The 17813-nt window shown below is 55.3% G+C and overlaps 1 protein-coding gene across 6 annotated transcripts in view; it reads right to left on the bottom strand.

Annotated features, from left to right (window-relative positions):
* The window catches only part of HDAC4 (histone deacetylase 4), a 276590-nt gene extending 269145 nt beyond the window's left edge, over positions 1-7445 (bottom strand). For 4 of the 6 annotated variants that reach the window (XM_055300499.1, XM_055300505.1, XM_055300504.1 and 1 more), the window contains exon 1: positions 6750-6842. The gene's annotated coding sequence lies outside the window, so the exon portion shown is untranslated. Of the gene's footprint in view, positions 1-6167; positions 6346-6749; positions 6843-7424 lie in introns of those variants that run through there. The other 2 variants (XM_055300503.1, XM_055300502.1) reach the window with 2 other exon arrangements.
* Between the last annotated feature and the right edge of the window lie 10368 nt (positions 7446-17813).

Below are 17813 nucleotides of genomic sequence, written 5' to 3'. Positions count from 1 at the left end.
GAGCAAGGGTGGAAGACCGCGCCCCGGGCAGCCCCCCGGTGGGTCCTGCTCAGCCTTCCTCACACGTGGGCCTGGGAGCCTCACAGCCACGGCCCCACAACTCTGGCTAAAACCCCCCACTCATCCGGGCGGCTCCACGGCCACGGTCCCCCAGCCCCCCCAGCTTCCCACGACCTGGTGCACCTGTGCGAGCTCACCCCCTCTTCCTCCTGTTCCCACCAACGTCTACGCTGCACGGCAGAGGCCAGGGCTTCCAGGTCAAGGTGGGGGGAACCTCTGCATCTGCTGCTGAGTCCTCCCAAGAGTCCTCCCAACGCAGGGAGCCTGCCCTGCACAGTGCCACCCCTCCGCCGTGACACCTGTACTTGGGCTGGGGGCGGCTGAGGATGAACATAGTAACTGCGCCCTTAGAAACTTTTAGGACGCTCGCTCCCAGCCACAGCCACCACCCCCACTCTCCCACCAGAGGACCCGGTGGGGGCACCCAGAACCCTGGTCTGAAAAAGACGGGCTCCAGCGAACAGCCCCCCAGCCCCACGCTCCTGCGGGACCGCTCAGCTCCGTCCCGTGCGAGCCGCAGCCCCATCGGGAGGCCCGGCCAGGCCTTCAGGCCCTAAGAACTGATTTATTGTTTCAGGCTCCGACTTCCGTCCAACCGAAGCACTTGACGCACGTCGGAGCGCTTCATCGACGACGGTAAACAACACGGCCAGGCCTCCGCGCCTTGGAACGGAGCGGACCACAAAGCGCTCACGTGCACCCCATCCCCGGGTATCCTGTGAGACTCCGAGGCGAGGTAAGAGTGACCGCGCCACGTCACGAATCCCGCCCGACGTGAAGCAAACGGACAAATGTCGTTCGCCCCAGGCGCGGCTACCCCGGAGCCCCGGGCGACCCGGCGGAGGGCCAGCTGCGCCTCCCCCATCCCCGAGCCCCCTTCACCTGGATTCACGGCGCCTCCTTAACGCACGTCGTCGTCTGCAGAACCAGGACCGAGCAGCCCGGACCGAGGCGGGGAGGAGACGCCGAGTTCCAGAGCGCCGCAGGGGCAGGCGCGGGGAGGCCCGGACACGTGGCCGCCGGCTCTCCAGGCCCCGCACCTGCACCCTCCGCAGGGCGCGCCCGCGTGCCCCGCAGCCCCACGGAGCCCAGCCATGGCCGGGGGCGCTCACCTACCAACGCCCCAAAGAGCGACTGAAATTGCACGACTGGAGCCCGTCAGGAAGCCGGCCTGGTGCGAACGGGGACCTAAGGGTCCGCAGGGATGGGGGGAGGGGACGGGAAAGGTAGTGCTGACAGACAGACACAGCGCGTCCACGCTCTGGGCGGACAGGCGGCTTGCAAGGCAAAGGCAGCGGAAGAGGACAGGCGCCATCGCGGGAGGCTGGTCCCACAGAGGGTCGCAGAACATCGGGAAGCCGCGACAGGGTGTCCAGCAAGGGAGTGAGGGGTACGGATCTGCTGCTGGGGGAGGCCCCTGAGGCGGCCACTTGCAGCACGGATTGCACCACAGCTGCCCAGACCCGGGAGGCCAGCTCCCCGCGAGGAGAGCTTACCGGCGAGTCACGGCAACAAATCCCCTAAATTCTTCTAATGCTAAGCATATTTATCAACTTCCCAAGGACTTGGTTTTTCTCCTTTATAAACAACGAAGTCGAAGAGTGTTTTTTCCCCAGTGATCATAGCAGGCTTTAAAAAAAAAAAAAGCATTACTATTAAAAAGTAACAACACACACCCAGGGCAAAAACCTACACTAGTAACATTTATGAGAAGTCCACAGAGCCCCTCGCACTCCATTTCCCTGACACCCCAGAGGGCCACCATTATCACTTCAGAGACCCACGTAGTTAGAAATAAATAAATAAAATAAAATAAAATAAAATAAAATAAAATAAAATAAAATAAAGGGATCCCCTGGGTACTACTGCCCTGGCCCTACTTTCTCATCACACTGCACACTTCTGATCCGTGAGCCTGCCCATCTGTATTCCACGGGATGAAAATACTGAAGTGTATTTATTAAGTATCGCCTTCATAAATAATGCAGTGATAACCTCCCGCACGGATCTGGATATCCAAGCACTTATCGTATTCTTTCTTAAGAATAAATAGTCCCAACAAGCAGAACCGCCAGGATCTGAGAAATGACCAATTACATTTTTGACTCGTAAAACTTTTCTGGAGGGTAATAAAGTAATTAGGCTTTGCTCTCCAGGGAGCAAATAATAGTAACAGTCAACACTTACATTGTGCTTACTATGTGCCAGGCCCGATTCTAAGCACTTCCACACAGTGGATTTCCATTTGACAGAAACCATAAAGGAACTGTTATCCAACCAACGGGTGCCATCAAACAACCTTTGCTGATGTGATGGGCATAAATGGAATCTTTCATCTGAAATTCTCTATTAATAAAGCTAAGATGTTTACATTAGCTACTGTGACTTGTATTATTTATAGGCTTTGCTCATCTTACAATAGGAATGTTCATCCTTTTCTTATTGGTTTGCAAAAGCTCTTTACATATTGGCTATTAAGCTCATACAGGCACATCTTGTTATATATTCTTTCTCTTATTGTCTCTTAACCTCACTCATGGAACCTTTAGCCGGAAAGAATTTACTTTAATTCTTATGCTGTTAAACCTATGTGTTTCATCTTTAAGGTTTCTGGCTTGGTGTTACAGTAAGAATAGACTGAATTGGTGGTTTTTCAAAGTTTTTGGTCCTTAGAATGCTTTCTTCCAATAAAAATTTCCAAGGCAATCCTGCAGACAGAATAGTTAAGGCCAAAATGCATTGGTTGAAATGGACGTGGAGCACAAGGTGCTCCATCCTCGCCAACCCCCAGGCAGGCTCACGGGGAGATCCGAGCACAGGATCCAACAACCACGAGTCGACAGGAACCGTTAAGATCCCTTCCCTCGGGATCCCTGGGTGGCGCAGCGGTTTGGCGCCTGCCTTTGGCCCAGGGCGCGATCCTGGAGACCCGGGATCGAATCCCACATCGGGCTCCCGGTGCATGGAGCCTGCTTCTCCCTCTGCCTGTGTCTCTGCCTCCCTCTCTCTCTCTCTCTCTCTCTCTGTGACCATCATAAATAAATAAATAAAAATCAAAAAAAAAAAAGATCCCTTCCCTCCTATAATGTCCTATAATGCCACACACGTGACAGTGGAGAAAATCTGAACGACGTCCCAAACCCTACTGAACCCAGAAGATATTCCAAACGGCCACCTTCGCAAAGAGGCTACGCTCTCCCGAGGCCCTTAACAACACTGAACGTTGCAAGACCATCCCTCGGTGGCCTGGCAGCAGAGGCACGGAGGAGAAGGAATCGGCATCTGGGACTTGACAGAGCAAGGAGTACCAGATGCTCCATTTCCACTTCTCTCTCGGGTTCCTCCTCTGCAAAATGGGCAGAGAAGCAGCCACTTCATAAGGCTGTGGGAGAGAGAAACGGGATCTGGACGGCAAGTGCTCACGACAACACGCGGCCCCAAGCAGGTGCTCATTAAACGTCAGCTACCGGTCTCTCACAACCACTAGCGTTACGATCTCCTCGCCAGCCAAGACGGTCTGGTTTCCACGCTGACCGATGCAGATGGTGATCTGTCCCGGTGCCGCGGGGAGGACCGCAGAAGCGGCAACCCGGGCAGGGCCCTGGCGCTTCCTTCCAGGAGACTGAGGAGGAGGCATGTTAGAAAAGGCATGCCGCGGCCACAGATGCCACAGCCCACCCCGCACCCCTGAACAGACCCCAGGAAGAGAAACCCGATCCTAGGAGGAGAACTCACAGATCTTACTTCCAGACGTTTCTTTTTCCCCAAAAGGAACACTCTGTAAACATATGCCGCGAAGGCCTGTTAAAACGCGGCATCAGTTTTGCCAGGGAACCCTCATCTGACTTAACCGACAGACGCGACACCGTCCTCTGAGGTCAAGACCAACGGCCCTGAGCCCACCGCACAGCCCCGCACATGCGGACCGTCTGAGACGGAAACAAAAACTGCCCCCCAGCTTGCTGCCTGCCCCCCACCCCCACCCCAGGAGCCATGAGAGGCTGCACCCAAGCGGGGCGAGGACTGGAAGCCTGGCGAGAAGAGCAGGGGCTCAGGCCAGGCTTCACCGGCTGCAGAGCGAGGACAGAATCCGAAGCTCGCTCGCTCGCTCACACGCTCACACGCTCACACGCGCGCGCACACACACACACACACACACGGGGGGGGGGCTGGGCCAGCCCATATCCCCAGCTGCAGTCATCGATTCTGGTCCAGGAACGCAAGCCCGGCCACAGCCTGTCGCCCGCGGCCTCGCGGCACAGCAGTTGTCTCCCGTTCTCGGCGTCTCCCCCGCTCCCTACATCAGGTATTAATCTATTACTCGGGGCAGCTTCGGAGCCATGAAAGCCCAGCCGTTTTCAATAGAGAACGGTATGGACGGATTCTACAGGAGTGATGAAATGTTTCTTCTGCTCCGGCAATTAAGACGGCACAAAGTCGCCTTTCCTCTGGTGCCACCCCCAACATCAAAGGATGAGAAATTCAAAGCCATTCATGCTGCATTGAAACCTCACAATGAAGCTGGGAAATGGAAGTCGATTACTGGGCATAAATATGCAGTAGTTAAAAGGAAAGAGTTATAACGAAATTAAACTGCAGCAACCCCACAACGTGTGGAAACTTCCAGAACTAGAGTGCCCCTGGTAAACACCAAGAGGGGCGTCCTTGTAAAGCAGGTTTCTGGTCGCCGAAAGTCCAGATCGGGTCACCCCAGGTGCACGTGGCCAGGCCTGCCACGCTGCTCTGTCCACCTTGCTACAGGAGCAGCCCCCCAAGGCCTCGGAGAACGCGGCATTTGGGCAGTCTGACTTTGCACGGCTGTGAAGCTGCTGACCACAGAACATTCTGGCTCGGGGCTGCCTAGGCCACATCTGTCCTTGGTCTCTAGGCCGTCCAGGCCTCCAGGAGTCCACAGTCATCCGCCCGCCCTGCACACACATACACACACACAGCCTCGGCCCCCCCACCCCACCCCCGGCCCAGCCCCAGGGCTCCCCCAGAGGCACTCAGGCTGCCAGCTTGCAGGAGAATGAACTAACCCTAAAGAGGGCAGTGTTACATCTGCCTGCCGTATAAACCCCGTTTCTCTCCTGATTGATTACCGCTCTTGTCAGGAGGGTATTTGATCTTTAAAATAAAAGCCCAGAAACACAGAAAGCTATACAAGTCTTACAATGTGTCAGGGTGTGTGGTTTTAAGGCAGGAAAATACTTCCCTCCCACACGAATGTGAATTCTGGGGAAAGATGCCACAGATCCAAGGGAGTAGAATATCTGGGAAAGCTTGATCGGTCTTAAAAATAGATAATTGAACACAGATTTTTTAGAATTCTCAGGAGCTACCTGAAAGGAAAAAAAAAAAAAAGAAAAAAGGAGAAAAAAAAAAAAAGGGAAAAATTCAAATCTCGCCTATTTTTGATACATCCAAAACTCCATTCTGATGAAACTTCTAACAGGGTGGCATTTCTGCATTTCCAATTATAATAGAGTAATCGTGTTGCCATAGTGACTGCAAAATTCTGCAATAACTTTTGTTGCTTTGTAATTGCTGGAGTGTATATATTCGTGTACGAGCAGCTGAGTTTTCTCCGGATTCCCGATTCGGCGCCTCTCCTTTGCCTCTAACCCGGGCCATCGCAGGGTGGCCTGCCACTGCCACCGCCACCGCCACCGCCACCGCCACCGCCACCGCCACCGCCACCGCCACCGGCCGCCCGCCTTCCCCGGCACATCGGTTTCTGCAGGAGGACAGGGGGACGGTCCCCCCCGCACTAGTCCCCCCAGTGCCATGCAACGCGCGTGCAATCATCGGAGGCAATTAAGGCTCCGGGAGGCCACGGTCATGTCACAAAAGAAAAAGTGAAACCAGGCCAAGGTGCAAGCACCCCCCCAGCCCTGCACCAGCGAGCAGCCCAGCCTTCCCCGCATCTTGCTGGGCGCCCGGCGCTGGGTGAGGGCTGTGCACAGGTCCACTCCCAGGCCTCGCACGCTGAGGCGGCCTGTGGGAATAAACAGAAGAGGCTGAGCAGAGGAGGCAGAGGAAGCAAAGTGACCGCCCAGGCCCTCCCTCCCTCCCTCCCTCCCGCCCGCCCGCCCTCGCTGGCTCACCCAGGGCAGGCGGCGCTGCTCCGGGCGTGCAATCCGGCAGCTCCCTACAGCAGTGCAATTAAGGTTTAGTTGAGAAAGTCTCCGGCTCTTAAAAATAACCGAAGTTCCGTCTCTGCGACGCTTTGGTCGGAAAACTGTGTCACGGCAGGTCAGCACCGACGGCGCGCGAGGAAGCAAGCGCCGCTCCGCCCGCCGCCCCGAGCGCCCGCGGGTCTCGGCCCCCCCGCCCCCCCGCCCCGGCGCGGGCCGCATCTGCACGCGGGGCGCCCGCCCCACCCCCACCCCCCCACCCCCGCGCCCCGGGGCACGACCCGGGCCCTCCCGCCGCCGCGAGCCCCGCGGACGCACGGTTTTCTGCAAACTCACAGCCCTGGACAAAGTTACATAAACGGCGGCCGCCCGCGCCCCCCGCCCACCTGCGGGCCCCTCCCCGCCCCTCCCGCCCCTCCCTCCCCTGCGGGCGGCCGGGGCCCAGGCAGGTCGCGGCGCCCGGGGCGGGGGGGGGGGGGCGCGTCCACCTGCCGGGGCCGGGGCCGGGGCGGGGGCGGGGGCGGGGCGGACAATGGCCCGGGCTGCGCTTACCGCGGCGGCGGCGGCGGGCGGGCGGGCGCTCTAGCCCCGCGCGGGCGCTCCGAGCCGCATCTCGTCCGCCTGCGCCTCCAGCGCCGCCACCACCGCCACCACCACCGCCACCAGCGCCGGCGGCGGGCGGGCGGGCGGGCGGGCGGGGACAGCGGGGACGCGGCCGCGGCGCGCCGGGCCCAGGCTGCTGCTGAGGCGGCGGCGGCGGCGGCGCGGGCGGGCGGGCGGGCGGGCGCGCGGGCTCGGGCTCGGGCTCGGGCGCGGCGGCGGCGGCGGCGGCGGCGGGGACGGTGCTCCGCGGCGGCGGCCCCACAACCTCCCCTCCTCATTCACAAAAAATTGACCCACGTTGAACCATGATGCCGCTCCCCCCTCCAGCACGGAGCCGCGCGCTGATAGGCCGCGCCCGCCGCCCGTCAGCCGCCGCGGCCCCGCCCCCCCGCCGGCGGCCCTGCGGCCATTGGCCGCGCCGGCCTCGCATCACCGCCCCGCCCTCCTGCCCGACTTCTAACGAAGGGCTCGTCAATTACGGCTCGGCCCCGCCCTCCCCGGCCGCCCGGCCGCCCTCCCATTGGCCCGCTGGGGCGCCGGGTACCGCCCCGCGCGCTCCCGCCCCCCGTCCCGCGGCGGCCAATCGCCGGGCCGCAAGCCCTACAAACGGCAGGGACGCTCCACCTCTGCCCGCCTTCCCGCGCACATCCCGGACCCCATTGGCTGCCCGAGATGCCGATCCTCGGGGGCGGGGCCGCCGGAGGACGCTCCAGGCGCCAGCCGCCGGACCCTTCGCGGTTGAGAAAGCGCCGGGAGCCGGGTGGGTCGTGAGTGTCAACGTGGGCGCTCGCCCCGGTGAGCTCCACTCGGCAGCCGCGAAGGGCTGCTCCGCGCCGGCCCGGCTGTCGGGACCGAGCGCCGCAGCGCCTAGCGGGCGCACTCCCGGGCGCAGGCGGAGGCAGGGCTCCGACCGGGCCTCGCCGCGGCCTCCATCTTGGGTACTGGCGGCGGTCACGTGGTGCGGCGTGCTCCCCGAGACGCACGGGCGGCGCGGAGGCCGAGTGCGCAGGCGCAGCGGGCCCCGCCCTGCCCCGCGGCGGGAACGCGGCCTCCGGGACGCGGGGCGCCGGCCGGCGGGTCTCCCCGCGGAGGTGGGGCCGCCGCGCCTGCGCCGCGGGCGGGAGTCGTGGGGCCCGCGGGGGGCCTGCTGCGCCGGTCGGCGCCGAACGCACAGCGCGGAAGGTTGCGCGGGCCGGGTGCTCTGGGCCGGGTCCAGTGGCCCCCCAGAGCCCCGCCGGCCCTGGAGACCCCGCGCGCTGGCGGTCGGGCGCGGAGCGTCCTTGGAGACCCCCCGCCCCCCGGCCTCGGCGCGCCCCCGGCTCCCGGACCCCCCCGTGTGTCCCCCGCGGGAAGGAGCACCTGCGGCCCGTGTGCAGTGGGGGACGGCGGGGGCGCCGCGGGCCGGGCCGGGTCACCTGGCTGGGCGCGCACACCTGCGAGCTGGCCTCGGCCTCCCTTGGCAGGACCACTGGGTCCCTAACGCGCCTCCTCCGGGGCCCCCAGCGGGCGGGGCGTGCACACCTGCGGGCTGGCCTCGGCCTCGGGCTGAGTGTCCCTAATGCACTTCCTCCGGGGCACGTGCACGGGGGGCCCCCAGCGGGCGGGGCGTGCACACCTGCGTGCTGGCCTCGGACTGAGTGTCCCTAACGCACCTCCTCCAGGGCACGTGCACGGGGCCCCCAGCGGGCAGAGCGTGCACACCTGCTTGCTGGCCTCGGCCTCCCTTGGCCAGACCACTAGGTCCCTAAGGAGCTTCCTCCGGGGGCACGTGTGTGGGGCGTGCACACCTGCGGGCTGGCCTCGGCCTCGGATGCACTGACTGCTCTGTCCCTAATGCGCCTCCTCCAGGGCACGTGCACGGGCCCCCCCAGTGGGCGGGTCGTGCACACCTGCGAGCTGGCCTCGGCCTCCCTTGGCCGGACCACTGGGTCCCTAACGCGCCTCCTTCGGGGCCCCCAGCGGGCAGGGTGTGCAAACCTGCTTGCTGGCCTCCACCTTGGACTGAGTGTCCCTAACGCACCTCCTCCGGGGCACGTGCACGGGGCCCCCAGCAGGCAGAGCATGCACACCTGTGTGCTGGCCTTGGCCTGGGATGGACTAACCACTCTGTCCCTAACACACCTCCCCGGGGGCATGTGCACGGGGGCATTTGTCGCTTTCCATAAAGGGCTCTGCAGTGGGTGCACAAATAAAACTTTGTGCCTGGCAGGTGTTTCGGGACCCAAACCGGTGGCTCAAAAAGCTTGAGAGCTTAATAGTCAAAGTTCGTTTAATCCACTGTCTCATCAGTAAAGCGCCGCCTTTCCTAGAAAGCAGAATCCAGAGGGGTCATTTAACCCAATCCAAGGGTTTGATTGGGTTCTGTTTTTTCCCCTCAAGCGCCAAAATGCCCTTACTGGTCCGGTCCTGCTAACGTGAACCTGGACCCTGGCCTTATACCGAAGTGCACGTGCAGCGGGAACATGGCCCAGCTCGAGACCGTGGTCAGGACAGAGAAAATCCATGGAGAAGTGGGCAGCGATGATTATTAGGTCCTGGGAGCTTACCTGCCATGGGAGAGGAGGCCAGGGCAGGCCCGTGCTGCCCTCCGGCTCCCTCCTGCCTGTCATCCTCTAACAGAGGCCACGCTCACCTTCATCCCACTGAAACCTGAGCCTGGCTCCATGTTTTAGGGCCCAGTTGCTTTTTCAGGGGAGAAAAGTAGGATTTCTGTTGTAATGAAAAAATCTCTGCCTTGTATTATTTCATCAGGAGCAGGGGGGTGTTCTATCAACCCTCCAGAACTTAAAATCGGAAAACAAGTCTGTTTGATTATCTATTGCAGAGTAATCCTGGAGACAGAGCTGAGAACTGATGGGGTCTCTGCGACCAAGCCGGCGTGTGGGGTGCTGGCAGAGGTGTGTGGGTGCTTATTTTGAGGGCCTTTCCTTTTAGAAATGAGCAGAGGTTGGTTTTTAATGTTGTTCTTGATCATTGATGCCCAGAGGAAAAAAATGCAGCTATGTCAGGAAAAACTGAATTTTCAAAAGTGAAAATGCACAATTTTACAGTATTTTGAATGTATTGAAATAAGTAATGATTAGAAAGCCTTGGGCATTCTAAGTAGAAATGACTGTCCTAAGACAGCTTAACTTTGAAGCAAATGAATAGTGAATTGCAGAATTTTAAAACAAAAGATCTAGCTAAAGAAAATTACCACTGGTGGCCTGACTGATGACCAAAGGGGTACACTTATCGAATGTTCGTGAAAGGTGAAACAGAATCCCTGACAGGATAACATTCAGGTGATAAAAGTTAAGTTATAGAGTCATTTCACAGATTATTAAAAGGTATACAATAATCGGGAAACCCATACACGTCTAGTAAGATTAATTTTATAGGGATCCCTGAGTGGCTCAGCAGTTTAGCACCTGCCTTTGGCCCAGGGTGCAATCCTGGAGTCCCGGGATCGGGTCCCGCGTTGGGCTCCCAGCATGGAGCCTGCTTCTCCCTCCTCCTGTGTCTCTGCCTCTCTCTCTCTCTCTCTCTTTCTCTCTCTCTATCATAAATAAATAAATCTTTTTAAAAAAAGATTAATTTTACAAGCACAAAATAAGAGACGCATGCCTGGAGAAACAGTCACATGGAAGAGGTCTGGGATCTACTCCGAGGAGGGATTCATTAAGGAGTAGAATTGCACTTGGGGGGGGGGGTGCAGTCACACTGTGTGCCCGTGAGCCTCACCTGCAGGCCCGAGCACACCTCCGGAGAGGGCAAGAACCCCACTCGCCTCTTCTGGGGAAGAACGTAGGAGCCTGAGCAGCCGTGTCTGCTCTTGGTCTCCGAGGGAATGTCTGGCTGAAGGAGACCGTTCACAGCCAGTACGAAGGATTGGGACGGTAGAGGTGTGCACAGCGGAAGAAAGGTCTCTAACGCTGAAGCCAAGGGGGTTGGTGGGGTAACAGCCCCAACACCAGGCAGCCTCCACGTGGAGCTTCGTACAAAGGCATTTTCCAGAGTCCCAAACTCAGAGGGGTTTGTCTCAGAAAGAGAATGAATCCCAACGTTAAGTGAAGGAAGCAAATCCTTCAATCAAAAATAAAAACAGCCCCAAGGACTCAAAAAAGAAAAGAAGAAAATCCAGAAGCTCAATAGAGTGACCAAGTATGAATATATTAAAAAAAAAAAGAATAGAAACTCAGTAGCTTTTAGATATACATTCAATCAATAATTATAAATGCTACTACTTATCGAGTTTTGCTCTGTGGCAGGCACTGTGGTTAGCACTTTGTATGCATGAGAAAAACATGATGGAAAATCTCCAATCACATTAGCAAAAGAACATTTTAAATATCAACACATAACATTAAACCCCGGTGGAACTTCACGGGACCGGGACTTGACAAACGGTTGAGTCGTTCACCTGGAAGAATGAACATTTGAGAACAGTCGACAAGAAGAGTAACGAAGGGAAGCGCTCCCGAGAGCAGAACCTATTACCGAGGCTCCGCGATGAAAACAACAGGGGGGGGGCTGGCCGCGGTGGACGGAAAGCCGTAGGAAGTAAGGAAGTGGCCCCAAGCACGGCTGAGATCTGTCGGCCCGCACGAGGTCTGTCCGTCCGCACTCCTCGTCGGGGCGCAGCCTCCAGGCTGCCCAGCGCTGCGGCAAAGCCCCTGGCCGGTATCTGGACCGTCATCCCTGCGGGGGCTTCACACGTCTAAAGGCCGCCTTTCGAATCCGCGAGAAGGCAGCGTGGTGAGGACGCTCGCTATCATCTGGAGGAGAGAGCATAAACCTGGGATTCCCACCTCGTCAGATGGAGACTGAGCGAGAAGAGCGGTGACAGTGTGAGCCAGATCGTTGGTGGGCACGTCATAGGACCGGGGACTAGAAGGAAGGCCGCCGACAGCGGTTCAGGGAAATCCTGGCAAACGTGACCACGTGACAGTTAAGGCCTGAGGTGTAGTCAGCAAGGAGCCAGGTAGTTTCCACGTGTTCGTACACGGAGTGTTGCCCGACGATGAAAGGTGAATGGACACCGAAAATACCATAAAAGCCCCATGCAAAAGACTATCCGCTATAGGAGTCCATCGATACTCAAGTCCAGCGCCAGGCTAAAGGGCTGCGCTCCGAGGGCCACATGGGGAACGCCCGGCGGAGGAGACGTCTTAGGGCTGAGGAGCCGATGCACGTCTCTGTTGGGGTAGAAAGCCCACGGGAGTAAACAGGTGTCAGGACCTGTTGAATTTAAGAGCTGTGCCTTTCTTGGGGAAATTTGACCTCAAGGGAAAGAAATGGCGGCGGCAGTAGCTGCCCCAATTTGGGCGGGTGGGCAGGGGTGGAACCTTCTGGTTCATCCAAAACATTGACGTAAAAGACAAAAGGAGCGTTTGCAGCGTGTTGCATAAAGGCTTACTCTGCACAGTGAGAGGGCTTTGCCTTCAAGCTGAGGCACAGCGAACATCACAGAAGCGGAGACATGAACAGCAAACACAAAAGAAATGCCCAGGAAACGTAACTAAATGTCCTCTCCCCTAATAATAAAGGAAAAAACAACAGTTTACTTGGTGAAAGCGTATGTGGAGAAATAAACACGATTACACACGAACAGTGAGCGTCAACTTGTGCAAACGGAGACAGCTGCTTAAGCAGACACGTACGGAAAACCTGAGCGTCTCGCATGCCCTTTCACCTACTGACTTCGGCCTAGAACATCCCTCCAATGAATTAAACCATCAGTGTCGATGAAGATTCAGCTAAAAGATTCACAGCCGGGATCCCTGGGTGGCGCAGTGGTTTGGCGCCTGCCTTTGGCCCAGGGCGCGATCCTGGAGACCCGGGATCGAATCCCACGTCGGGCTCCCGGTGCATGGAGCCTGCTTCTCCCTCTGCCTATGTCTCTGCCTCTGTGTGTGTGTGTGTGTGTGTGTGACTATCATAAATAAATTTTAAAAAAATTAAAAAAAAAAGATTCACAGCCGCAGCAATGAGAAGATGCGTCAATTTGCGGACCTATCCGTACAGACAAGAGTGTCTGTCTGTCTCCAAGTTTCCAAAAATAGGAGAGTGACTGTCATGGAAAGAAACCCACAGTAAAGTTTTCAGTGAAAAGGAAGACTATTGAACATCATGACAGCACGGCACAGTCTTTATAAATGAAAACATTTATAGACGAGGAGAGGACGGGAAGACGCCCATCAGGATGTTCCCAGTGCTTCCTTCTGAGTGTGCAGGGGAGGAGACGTCACTGTGCTCTTCTTGCCCGTCCAGCTTTCTCAACTCCCCAGTGAACATGGATTACTTTTGTACAAAAGGGAAATCTCTAAAAGGATACGAAGTTAGCTAAGGATGCTGCAGGGCCCGTAGCTGAGGGGGTCAACTGGCCGGTCCCGGAGCGCGGGGCGGGGGGGCCAGGTGCCAAGAGCTTTGCTGCCAGGCTTCAGGCGGAGGCAGCAAAGATGGGTCAGGGAAGGAGCAGGGGAGCAGCCAGTGTGAAGCCCCCGGACTCCTGCCCCCCAGATTCCGGGCTTGGAGCCTTGCTGAGCGGGAGCTGGCCTTGACCGGGCAGACAGCCGAAAGCTATCAAAGGTGACAGTCTTGCTCGTTTTGTTTTCATCTGTTATGTTTTTTGAGATAAAATGTTGAGGTCATTGGCTTATGGGTCGGAACTGAAGTCCTGGAGTCGATGAGGCCGGGGAGGGGCGCCGGTGTGAGCAGGAGGGGAGCTGTGGAAAGCGGCGGAGGCCAGGCCAGGCCAGCAGGAAAGCGCTCAGGGAAGCAGCCCACGGAGTGAATGAGAGATGAGAAAATGAGTTTGAGCATGCTTGTGTTTTGAGGAATTTAATTGCAAAGCGCCTTAGCCCAGGTCCCTGCACAGCAGAGGTGCTTTACTTCTGCACTCTGGACACCCCAGCTCGCTGTACCGAGCTCTTCCCTCATCCACACACTTGGCCTCCCTCAGCCCTGAGGGTGGCAGCCCATGGCACCAGCCACCTTTGGAAGGATGAGCTGAGGAAGAGACGCCTTGCATGGGTTTGCACAATGGGTTCCGGCCATTTGGACAGGGACTCATGGGCCCCAGTTACATGGAGCAGAACCCAGAACAGGGAGCCTGGGCCCCCACAGACTTCTCATGTGGGAGAAGGGCATGCTAGGGGAGCGGGTAGGTGCTGGAGAGCATGAGCCCAGGCCAGGGGTCCCCTTGCTCAGCTCTAAGGCAGGTGCTAAAAAGCCCAAGCAGCAGAAACCTGAACCAGAAGAAGACTAAAAGATAAGGAGGAGCATGTGCGCTCAGATACAGACACGTTTCTAGGTGTGGGGACATGTGGTGAAGGCGGCACCTTCATTTTATGATAGAGATGCTCCCGGCTGAGGCGCAAGAGCCAGGACAGGCTACGAAAAACAGCAGCAAGCAGCCCAGAATGTACCTGCTATGAGCCCTGCATGTGGGAAATGGCGCTGGTGGGCTGGGAGCCGAGCAGGGGTGTAAAAACGGCTGCTGATGACCCCAGAGGACCCAGCCCGAGTCAGAGGCAGTGCCTCTGTAATGGCACCAAGGCACGTGGTCTGTTTTTTCTGGTAGTGCTCAGAAGCCCAGGTGCAAACAACCCATACGGTTGGATGATGCAAGGCTGCAGGGCTGCCCCTTGGTGGATTTTAGTTCCTGAAACCTGCAGGGTCCGGGTACCCTCAAGCCAACAAGGTCACATCAAAAGTGATCCAGGTATGAGATACACTCATGGGGCATCTTGGCAGAAGCAAACAACTCTAACAAGGGAAACACCCTCAACCCATAGATAATGCCTCACTCAAAATGAGCTCACAACTAAAATTATAAAACCCGAAGGAAGTAGTTCACCATGGGCAAGAGTCAGCAGATATGCAAAAAGCAGGATCACATCTCCCCTTGCCCCAAGAAACTGAGATAATATACAAGAGTTTAATGTACATGTGCTAGAAAGATCTAAGGTAGTTAAGGAGGGATTGAATATGTAACAAAAGAATAAGGCTCTAGGGAAAAGAAAAGAGGGTTTTTTTTAAGATTTTATTCATTTAAGAGAGCAAGTGTGAGAGAGTACAAGCAGGGGGAGCAGGCAAGGGAGAAGCAGACACCCCGCTGAGCACAGACCCACCCCCACCCCCACCCCCCGACCAGCAGGGCTCGATTCCGGGCCCCTGAGATCATGACCTGAGCGGAAGTCAAACGCTTAACTGACTGAGCCACCTACAAGCCTCAGAAAAGATGAGTTAAAAAAAAAATCTCTAGACATGAAGAATGTAGCCATTAAACTTAAAAATGCAACAGTGAGAAAGATAAACGCATATTAGGGGTACAAGAAAACGTTCTTCGCAAACTGGAAGACAGATCTGAGGAAATTAGGCAAATGAAGACCAGAAAAATGAGGAGGTGGAAGCTAAGGTTCGACAGGAGGGTGACCGCTGCGCGGTGCCCTGAGTCCTCCACCTCCACCCGAGGGGGCCCCAACCCCGCTGCTGCAAGAGTTGCCTGCCAATGGCTCACAGCTGCATCCTTGTCCGGAGAGCTGTCCTTGATCAAAGGGAGTCCGCTCACCTGGAAAGACTTGGGAGGGTACCCTTCGCCGCCCAGAGATCCCCCCCGCCCGCCCCACTCACACACAAAGGGATGTCTGACTGACAAGACCAGTCTCCAAGCTACCAGGCATGCTTCTGAGCCCTCACAAGACAGGCCTGAACCAAGACCAGAGTCTAACTCTAACTTGCTTGGCTCCTCCCTGCTCTGTCCTGCTGACCCCCCCTCCTCCTGAGAGCAAGCCCACAGCAAACAATTTGGACAAAAATCCTCACCTCCAGCTCTGGTCCTGTAGCATCTGATCTAAAGGCATTTCAGGAGGAGAGAATGGAGGAGCCACATAGAAGTTCTTCCTCCTGTAGCACATCTGTCTCACAGTGGGTCGGAGCGGTTTGCAGACCCACCCTGTGGTCATTCCCCCAGTCCCCAAGCACGGATGGTATTAATTCATGGTACGCATTAACATTTGTTTTGTGGCCTAGAATGTGGCCACGGCCAGTGGTCATAAATGTTTCATATATGCCTGGAAAAAAAATATGTTTGCTAATTTAAGAGTTTCGGAATTCTTTCAACATGTGAACGTTAGTTTCAGCTTGGGATGGATGTACTTAGCAGACACCAGAGCCCCCTGCTTTCATTCCCTCGCCTGTGGAATAACAGTTACGGTGGGAAAGGCCAAGAGGAAAGCCTTGCAACACAACCCCCCTGCCCTGGCCAAGGTAAAAAGTCAGCCGAAAGAAAATGCTGAGCAGAGAAATTGTAAATGTCCAAGTAAATCTAAGCTCATGCTAAGTGTGAGCCCTAGCAAATGATGGTATAAAATAAAATGATAGATGCTCTCTGGTGTATAATAACTAAGTGGATCTGGTAAGGCAGCAGGGGACATTGGAGGTTGAGCATTTTAAGATCCTTGTATTGTCTGGGAGTTTGACTTTAGCTTTTGTTAAGCAAAAAGCACTTGTTACAAATTTTAAAGAAGGCAATGAATGACCTGAAATAGAATGGACAACTTCCATGGCAGCGAGGGGCCCAGGAGAAGAAAGGAAGGAAAGATGGGGGAGGGGGGAACCATCATTCTAATAACATGTAGGGAAGAAGATTAAAAGAAGCACGGAAAGAGCATGTTAAACAGAAAACCCAGAATAACACTGGGAACCAAATCTAAATAGACCAATTATCACAATGAATATAAACAGACTAAATTTTCCAGTTAAAAACAGATTGTCACTTTCGGGTTTAAAAGTGCAATCTTTCTTCCTACTGTTTATAAATGATAGCCGCAAACATGAAAGGCTGATAGTCTGCAAGGGCAAAAAAACCCCACAATGTTCTAGGTCAACACTAATCCAAGGAAGTCCCTGTTATTATAATATCAGTTAAAATTGACTGTAAGGAAACAATGCATTAGAGACAAAGCAGTCACTACATAATGGCAAGAGGGACAACCCATCAGGGAGATGTATCGATTTGAACTTTTGCATCTTCAACTTGGACTCAAAACCATATAAAGCAAAAATCTGAAAAGTTCCCTGGAGAAGTAAACCCACCGTAGCAGAAAACACTAGAGTTTCAGTAACTGCTATACAAGATTTGAATCACAAAATTAACAAGTTTATAAACTAATGTTCCACATACCGAAAGAATTCTGCACTCTGAAACTAGCAAACACGTTCCCTACAGAACATTTGCAAATGCCGGCCACAGCCAATTTCTAGGGCACAAAGCAAATCTCAGTGCATTCCAAAGAATCAATACCAAACAGATGACCTTCTTTTACCAAAATGTGATTGAGTTAAAACCTGTTACAAAAAGATAACTCCAAGAACATCCATAGGCATACTATTGGAACTAATAAGAGAGCCCAGCAAGACTGCTGGGTATAAGCATATTTCAAAATCCATTGTATCCCTAAGGCCAGCTGGAAACACTCAGAATCATAAAGATATGACTGCCAATGCAAAAACCTCACAAACCTCACAAACCTCACAAAACAAAAGTTGTAGAGATACTTATGGGGACAACTATGGAATTTTATTGAAAGATCCTAAGAAGGCACCCAATTAACCAGAAGGGCACACAAAATTTCATTTTAAAAATATGCATTAAAAAAATAAAAATAAAAATATGCATTTTTTACATTAGCATCTCAAATTGGATATATCTAAAAATCGAGGATGCTTTGTGTCATAGGCCATTGATCAAATGGTAGCACTTTTTCCTTCTTTGTAGCCCATGAAATAATGGTGCATCTTTTGCTCAATGGCACCTTGTATTCGATAAATGAATACCATGTCCATGGATGGGGAGACTCGAAACTATAAAATTGGCTCTTCTCCACAATGAATTTTATAACTTCAAAGCGTTGGGGGGGGGGGCAAATTGCTTCTGAAAATCATTGAAAAGCAAAGAGCCCAGGAGAGTCAAGACAATTTTGATAAGTACATGGTGGTGGGGGAAGGTGTATTTACCAGATGTCAGGA

Source organism: Nyctereutes procyonoides, unplaced genomic scaffold (assembly GCF_905146905.1).
Source record: "Nyctereutes procyonoides isolate TBG_1078 unplaced genomic scaffold, NYPRO_anot_genome, whole genome shotgun sequence".
In the NCBI taxonomy this organism is placed as follows: Eukaryota; Metazoa; Chordata; class Mammalia; order Carnivora; family Canidae; genus Nyctereutes; species Nyctereutes procyonoides.
Note: the sequence above shows the minus strand (reverse complement) of the source record. Positions and strands in the feature narration are given on the sequence as shown.